Genomic DNA, 9,745 nt, shown 5'->3' on the forward strand with positions numbered 1-9,745 from the left:
TGGGCTACCATGTATATTCTCCTTAAAAGTTAAGTTATACTGGCTCTTATACTTTTTTTCCCAGCAAAAAGATTAAAAATATTTTCTGACCTATGTTTTTAGCTTAAAACATAGGTAAACTATACATTGTGTCATATATGCTTGCGCATATAAATATATACACACACTATGTCAGTCAAGGTCCTCCAAAGAAACAGAACCAATAGAATGGAGGGATGGATGGATGGATGGATGGATGGATGGATGGATGGATGGATGGATGGAGACAGATATAATATCACGAATTGGTTTACATGATTATGGAAGCTGAGAAGTCCCACAGTTTGCCATCTATCAGATAGACACTCAGGAAAACCAATGGTGTCATTCCAGTCTGAGTCTGAAGGCCTGAGAACAGGGAGCACCAATGGTGTAAGTTCTCATCAAAGTTCAAAAGTCTGAAAACCAGAGAGACAACAGTATAAGTTACAGTTCAAGTACAAAAGCCTGGGAACCAGGAGCACCAAAGATGTAAGTCCCAGTTCGAGCGTGAGAAGACAGATGTCCCAACACAAACAGGCAGGCAGGAAAGGGATGAATCTTCCCTTCCTCCACTTTTTGTTCTATTCAGGCCCTCAACAGATTGAATGAGTCCACCCATATTGGAGAAAGCAATCTTCTTTACTCAGTCTACCTATTCAAATGCTAATCTCTTTCAGAGACACCCTCATAGACACACACAGAAATAATGTTTAACCAAATATCTGGGCACCCCGTGGTCTAGTCAAGTTGACACATAAAAATAATCATCACACATATACATATTTATTTTTAATGATCTTTATTTGTACTAACGTGTTTTGATTCTAGATTCATGGAATGCTCTCACTCTCATTTCTGAAGATTCAATGAGCAAGAGATTTCTGGATTCATCTGGCTGAGTGAAACTATACTACCGATTCTTTTAATGCCATGTGAATTAAAGCACATACACTTGAAAATAACAAACTTAATTAACCAGTGGTACTCAAAAAGGGCATTGACTATACTTATTTCACATCCTTATTTCCCCAATAAAGATGGCCAAGAAGAAGAAGAATCTGAAGCAGACTCAGGCACTGTGGCATGGTGACACTTCATATCCAGATCACAAACTAGTTAGTCATCAAAATCATGACTATATCAATACCTCCATGTGTCAGTTTTCTACTGTTGCCATAACAAATTACTGCAAATTTAGCTCCTTTAAACAACATCAATGTATTATCTCATAGTTCTGTGGGTCAGAAGTCTGGTGAATTCAGCTGGTTCCTCTGGTCCAGGTTTCACAGACTGAAATCAAATTGTTGGCAAACTGGACTCTTTTCTGAAGGCTCTGAGGGATAACTCATTCAAGTTGTTGGAAGAATTCAGTTTTCATGACTGCAAGGCTAAGGATCATATTTCCTGGCTAGCTGTTAGCCAGGAGCCTCCCTCAGCCTCTTAAGGCTGTGCAAATTCTTCATCATACTGCTCCCTCCAACATCAAACCAGAAACTTCCCATTCAGTCCCTGTGCTTTGAATTTCTCTCACTGCTGCTGCTGCATCTCTTCTGCCTCCAGTTGGTGAGAGCTCTCTGCTTTGAAGGCTTTATGTAATTAGATTGGGCCTACTTGGATAATCCAGAATAATCTCCTTATTGTATGGTCAGTAACTTTAATTACATCTGCAAAGTCCCCTTTGCCATCTAACATAACATGTTCACAGGTTGCAGGGATTAGGGCATAGACAGCTCTCGGGGATAAGTCTGGGGAGGGAACATGCTGCCTACCACATCCCACATCTAAAAGGAAATACATACAGGAAGTGGCAGTATCACCTTTCCTCTCTTCTGACTCAGGAATACCGCAGATGGTATCTAGAGAGAAACTGGTAAAAAAGTGGAAATCAAGGATGGAACTCAATCTTTTTGAAAATACTTAGAAACTGTCTCAAGATAATTTTTAAATCATTTATTCTATCTTACGATAATTTAAAATAACAACTTAATAACAGTGAAGATAATAAAAATATTTATTGAGAACCAGATGGGCCAGATTGACTGTGCTAAATTCTCTTCAGTATATCATTTATCATAATTAATAAACACAATCACACATACACACACACACATCTATTTCTGTACCTCCTGCTCTGTTTTTTTTAGGCTGACTGCATATTACTGGATCAGAAATACATTGTTTTATTACTATTACTTTGAAATATATTTTAACACCAAGAAACCTAAGTCTTATTTCTAAACACCCTTCATTCCACACACACAAACACACACATTCCTCTTCTATTTAAATTTATATTAGCTATTCTCACTCATTAAATTTTTATAATGGAATTTAGGTACATATAATTGAATTAATCATAATCCTCAGTCAATAATTATTGGAATAGAACTATTTTACCTTATTTATTTAGCTGTAATGAATAAATAAAACTAAAACTATTTAAAAAGTAACTATGGAAGGTGATGGATATGTAAATTTGACTACAGTAATCATTTTACTACATATATGTTATCAAAATATGGTGTACACCTTAAATATATACTTTATAGTATTTATTTTAAAATAATTTAAAAATAATGATATTGAACAAATACCCATTAATATACCACCCACCCAAGACTGAAAATACAAACACAAGTTTATATATCCTCTCCACTTTTATTCTCTTGTCTCTCCTCACACACACACACCTAGAAGTAACCACTGTCTCAAATTTTGTGTTTATCATTTCCTTCCTTTGTAAAATAATTTTTTACGTATCAGCATGTTTAATCAAATGTTTATTTTACTTGTTTTTATCTTTATAAAACATTACTTTTATAAATGACTTCAGAATCATTTTTGTCAAATCTGCCCCCCAACAAAATTTTACGACTTTAATTGAGATGCATTATATTTATAAGTGACTTGGGGAAGAATTATTATCTCCGAAATCATGAATTTTCATGTATTAGTGGTTATGACCATTCTCACTTATAATTTGTATCTCTCTTCATTGCTATTCTTTTTGTTGTTATTTGAGGTTTGTCTGGCAATTTTCTTTCAATAAGCTGTATTTTGGATGTATACACTAGAATTTGTTTTTAAAGCTATAATTTCTGAATTAGTCTGAATTATTTGCTCTATCCAACTGGTATTCTTAGATTACTTATATTGCCTTCTTTTAACTACTTATATTAACCTTCAGCCTGTTTCATATTTATTTTTTATTTAATAAATAACATTTAAAATTCTAAATTATACTCTTGAGTTACAAGTTACAGTCTTACTATTCTGGTTGTCATACTATTCAAAATATTCCATAATCACGATTTTGTTCTTTGTGTACACGTTAAAGTTACTTAGTATAATTGATTTTTTAATTTCCAAGTGATTTGTTTTTAAATCAAACTTACATTGTTAATTTCTATCTTTCCTACACTGTTCAGAGTTTTTGTCCTGTAAATCTTGTGCTTTTTATGTAACATGTAGAGTTTGTGTTCCAATATGTGATCATGTTTTAATATTATGTGAACATATTCTGTTTATAGTATATAAAAATTAATAGTAATATTGATATTATTAAGTGTTTATTAGTAAAAGAATAGTCTGGAATATGCTTCAAAACATAGCAGCAATAACTCACAAAATACACACACATACACAAAGTGGTATAGATAGGTTTTTAAAGGATGGCAAAATATGAATTTTACCCCTTATCAATATAAATTGGCTATAAAGACAGAGCAAGTTAACCAAATAGAAGCCTTCACCAATCATTCTCCCTGCAGGAACACCAAATAGAACAATTATCAACACAAAAGAAGCACCTTCATAAGAATCAAAAATCAGATGAGTGATCACAGTATGTGGTTTTAACTTCATATCACTGAAAGAGGTGCTGAAGAGGATAGAAAAGACAGTCTTGAATTGCCCACACCACTCCTGCCCCATCCTCCAGCAGCAGCCATGTGGTGGAGAAAGAATCTGTGTGCTTGGGGGAGGGGGAGCACAGTGACAGTGCAATTTTGCATTGGAACTCAGTGCTGCCTGTCACAGCAGAAAGTAATACTGGGCAGAACTCAATCTGCACCCATAGAGGGATAATTTAGACCAGCCCTAGCCAGAGGAGAATTGCCCAACCCAGTGGTTGGAACCTGAGTTCCAGCAAGCCTCAGCATTGTGGGTTAAAGTACTCTGAAGTCCTAAATAAACTTGAAAGGCAACAGGGACTGCAATTCCTGGGCAAGTCCTGGTGCTGTGTTGGATTCAAAGCCAGTGGATGTTGGTGGCATGCAACCTTGTGAGACACCAGCCGGGGTGGACAAGGGAATGCTTGCATCACCCCTCCCCAACCCCCGACAGTGCAGCTTGCAGCTCCAGGAGAGGCTTCTTTCTGCTTAATGAGATGAGAGGGAAGAGTAAAAAGAACTTTGTCTTGCAACTTGGATACCAGCTCCACCACAGTAGGATAGGGCACTGGGCAGAGTCATGAGGCCTCCATTCCATAACCTAGATTCTGGACAACATTTCTAGGCACACTCTGGTGCAGAAGGGAACCTGCTCTTTTGAAGGGAAGGATCCAGTCCTGGCAAGAATTATCCACAGCTGACTAAAAAACCTTTGGGCCCTGAATAGTCAGCAGTGGTACCCAGATAGCACTCACCATAGGCTTTGAGTGAGACTCAGAGACATGCTGGATTCCCATATGATCCAACACATTCTGAGTTGGGGGAGATATGGGGAAAGCCTCCTTCTTCTTGAGACAGGGAGAGAGAAAAATAAAAGGGACTTTGTCTTGCAGCTTAGGTACCAGCTCAACCACAGTGGAGTAAAACACCAAGCGGGCCCTTAGCGTCCCTAATTCCAGGCCTTGGCTCATGGACAGCATTTCTGAATCTGCCCTGGGCCAGAGAAAAACCCACTGCCGTGAAGGGAGAGTCTCAGGCCAGGCAGCACTCACCTCAAGCTGACTGAAGAGCCCTTCAGCCTTGAGTGAACACTGGCAGTAGCCAGGCAGTGCTCCCCCTGAGCCTTGGGTGGTGGTGGACACAAGGAAAACTCCTCTGCTTGTGGAAAGGGAAGGGAATAGTGAGAAGGACTCCATCCTGTGGCTTGGGGGCCAGCTCAGCCACAGTAGAATAGAGCACTGGGGAGATTCTTAAGGTTTTCCAGGCCCTGTCTCCTGGAAGCATCTCTGGACCCACTGGCACTTGGGGAACTCACCACCCTAAAGGATAGAACACAAGTCTGGCTTGCTTTGCTACCTGCTGATTGTAGAGCCCTAGGACTTTGAGCAAATATAGGCAGTAGCCAGGCAGTGGTCACCCTGGGCATTGGGCAAGACCCAGTACCATGCTGACTTCAGGTCAGACCCAGCACAGTCCCAGTGGTGGTGGCCATAGGAGTGCTTGCATAATCCCTCCCCCAGCTCCAGGCAGCTCAGCATATAGAGAGAGAGTCCATTTATTTGGGAGAAAGTAAAGGAAGAGAACAAGAATCTCTGCCTGAAAATGCAGAGAATTCTTTCAGATCTTATCCAAGACCACCACCAAGGTGGTACCTCTACGAGTCTGCAAGAGCCACAGTGTTACTAGGCTTGAGGCATCTCCTAAGGCAGACACAACTGTCATGACCAAAACTTAGGTTACAACACCTAAGTCCCTTAGAATACCTGGAAAGCCTTCCTAAGAAAGATGGGTACAAACAAGGTCAGACTGTGAAGACTACAATAAATACCTAACTCTTCAATGCCCAGACACTGATGAACACCCACAAACATTAAGACTATCCAGGAAAATACAGCCTTACCAAATTAACTAAATAAGGCACCAGAGAACAATTCTGAAGAAACAAAGATATATGATCTTTCAGACAGATAATTTAAAATAACTGTTTTGATGAAACTCAACAAAATTCAAGATAACACAGAGAAGGAATTTATAATCCTATCAAATAAACTTAACAAAAAGACGGAAACAATTAAAAAGAATCAAACGAAAATTCTGGAGTTGAAAAATGCAACTGAAGAATGCATCAGAGACCTTACCAGAAGAACTGATCAAGCAGAAGAAAGAATTAGTAAGCTTGAAGACCGGCTATTTGAAAATACACAGAGGAGACAAAAGAAAAATAAATTTAAAAGAAGAAACCATGCCAAAAAGATCTAGAAAATAGCCTCAAAGGGGAAAATCTAAGAGTTATTGGCCTTAAAGGGGAAGGAGAGGGGGAGAAATAGGGGTGGAAAGTTTATTCAAAATGATAACAGAGAACTTCACAAACCTAGAGGAAAATATCAGTATTCAAGTATAAGAAAGTATAGAACACCAAGCAGATTTAACCCAAATAGGACCACCTAAAGACATTTAATAATCAAACCACTAAAGGTAAAGGATAAAGAATTTTAAAAACAGCAGGAGAAAAGAAACAACACACAATGGAGCTCCAATACATATGAGAGCAAACTATTCAGGGGAAGCTGTATAGCCCAGGAAAGAGTTGTACGACATATCTAAAGTGCTGAAGGAAAAAAACTTTTATCCTAGAATAGTATATCTGGAGGAAATAGCCTTTAAACATGAAGGAGAAATGAAGACTTTTCAAGACAAACATAAGTTGAGGGAATTTATCAACACCAGACCTGTCCTACAAGAAATGCTAAAGAGAGTTATTCGAGCTAAAGGAAAAGAACATTAATGAGCAATAAGAAATCATCTAAAGGTACACATCTCATGGGTAATAGTAAGTACACAGAAAAAATACAAAATATAATAACACTGTAATTGTGATGTGTAAACTACTCATATCTTGAGTAGGAAAACTAAAAGGTAAGCCAATCAAAAATAATAACTATAACTTTTCAAAACATAGATGGTACTATGTAGATATATATAAAAACAACAAAAAGTTAAAAAGTGGAAGACAAATTTAAAGTGTGCAGTTGTTATTAGTTTTCTCTTTGCTTGTTTTTTAGTTTGTTTATGGAATCAGTGTTCAGTTGTCAAATAGGTAATAAAACTTTATTTGCAAGCCTCATGATGACCTCAGAATCAAAAAACATACAATAGGTATGCAAAAAATATAAAGCAATAAATTAAAACATATCTCCAGAAAAAAATCACCTTCATTATAAGGAAGAAAAGAAGCAAGAGAAGACATCCAAACAACCAGAAAACAAATAACAAAATGGTGGAAGTAAGTCCTTACTTATCAATAATAACATTGAGCCTAAATGGACTAAACTCTCTAAGCAAAAGACACAGAGTGGCTGAATGGATGAAAAAACAAGATCCAACAATCTGTTGCCTTCAAGAAACACACTTCAGCTATAAAGACAGACATAGACTGAAAATAAAGATATGGAAAAAAATATTCCATGCAAATGAAAACCAAAACAGTGCAAGAGTAGCTATACTTAAAATATACAAAATAGATTTAAGGACAAAAGCTATAAAAAGAGAAGAAGAATGTCCTTATAACATGATAAAGGGGTCAGTCAGCAAGAGGATGTAACAATTCTAAGCATACATGCACCCAATACTGGAACACCCAAATGTATAAAGCAAATATTATTAGACCTCAAGAGAGATAGAGCCCAATACAATAATAGCTAGATACTTCAACATCTCACTTTCAGCATTGGACAGATCATCCAGACAGAAAATCAAGAAAGAAATATCAGACTTAATCTGCACTATAGACCAAATGGACCTAATTGATATTTACAGAACATTTCATTCAACAGCTGCAGAATACATATTCTTCTCCTCAGGGCATGGATTATTCTCAAGTATGGACTATGTTAGGACACAAAACAAGTCTTTAAATATAGTTTTTAAAGAAAGAAATTACATAAAATATTTTATCTGACCACAATGGAATAAAACTAGAAATCAATAACAAAAGGAATTTTGGAAACTACAAAAACACATGAAAATTAAACAATATGCTCCTGAATGGCAGTGGGCTAATGAAGAAATTAAGAAGACAATTTAAAAATTTCTTGAAATAAATGATAATGGAAACACAACACACCAAAACCTATGGGATCCAGTAAAAGCAGTCATAAGAGGAAAGTTTATAGCTATAAGTGCCTACATCAAAATGGTATAAAAACTTGAAATAAACAACCCAAAAACGCGTCTTTAAGAACTTAAAAAATCAGGATTAAACCATACCCAAAATTAGTAGAAGAAAAAAAATAATAAAGACCAGAGAAGATATAAATGAAATTGAAATGAAGAAAACAATATAAAAGATCAATGAAATGAAAAGTTTGTTTCCTTGAAAAGATAAATAAAATTGAAAAACCTTTATTGAGACTAAAAAAAGAAGGAAAAAAACCCAAATAAATAAATTCAGAGATGAAAGAAAAGACATTACAACTGATGTCACAGAAATTCAATGGATCATCTGAGGCTACTATGAGAAACTATATGTCAATAAATTGGAATGCCTAGAAGAAATGGATAAATTCCTAGACACATACAACCAATCAAAATTGAGCCATGAAGAAATCCAATACCTGAATAGACCAAAAATGAGAAACAAGATTGAGCCATAATAAAAAGCCTCCTAGCAAAGAAAAGCCCTGGACCCAGTGGCTTCCCTGTTGAATTCTTCCAAATTTTTAAAGAAAAACTAATACCAATCCTACTCAAACTATTCCAAAAAATAGAGGAGGGGAGAATATTTCCAAACTTATTCTATTAGGCTGGTGCAAATGCAATTGCAATTTTTGCCATTGAAAGTAATGGCAAAAACCACAATGGCAAAAACTGCAATTGCCTTTGCACCAACCTAATATGAAACCAGTATTACACTGATACCAGAGCCAGACAAAAGCACATCAGAAAAAGAAAACTACAGGCTAATATCGCGGATGAACATAGATGCAAAACTCCTCAACAAAATATTAGCAAAACAAATTCAACAACACATTAAAAAGGTCATTCATCATGACCAAGTGGGATTTATCCCTGGAATAAAAGGATGGTTCAACATATGCAAATCAATCAACGTGATACATCATATCAACAGAATAAAGGACAAAACCCATATGACCATTTCAATTGATGCTGAAAAAACATTGATAAAATTAAACATCTCTTCATGATTTAAAAAAAAAAAAAAAAAAAACGCTGGGCATGGTGGCTCACACCTGTAGTCCCAGCACTTTGGGAGACTGAGGTGGGTGGATCACGAGGTCAGGAGTTCAAGACCAGCCTGGCCAAGATGGTGAAACTCCATCTCTACTAAAAATACAAAAATTAGCCAGGCATGGTGATAGTCGCCTGTAATCCCAGCTACTCGGGAGGCTGAGGTAGAGAATTGCTTGAACTTGGGAGGTGGAGGTTGCAGTGAGCCGAGATCACACCACTGCACTCCAGCCTGGGCAACAGAGTGAGACTCCGTCAAAAAACAACACAACAACAGCAACAAAAAATCTTGGTAAAGAAGGAATGTACCTCAACATAATAAAAGCCAGATACAACAGACTCACAGCCAGTATCACACTAAATGGGGAAAAATTACAAGTCTTTCCTCTCAGATTTAGAACATAACAAAGATGCCCACTTTCACCACTGTTATTCAACATAGTACTGGAAGTCCTAGCTGGAGTAATCAGACAAGAGAAAGAAATAAAGGTATCCAAATTGGAAAGGAAGAAGCCAAATTATCCTGGTTTACTGATGATGTGATCTTATATTTGGAAAAACTTAAAGACTCCACAAGAAAACAATGA

This window comes from Pongo pygmaeus, chromosome 22 (assembly GCF_028885625.2).
Source record: "Pongo pygmaeus isolate AG05252 chromosome 22, NHGRI_mPonPyg2-v2.0_pri, whole genome shotgun sequence".
In the NCBI taxonomy this organism is placed as follows: Eukaryota; Metazoa; Chordata; class Mammalia; order Primates; family Hominidae; genus Pongo; species Pongo pygmaeus.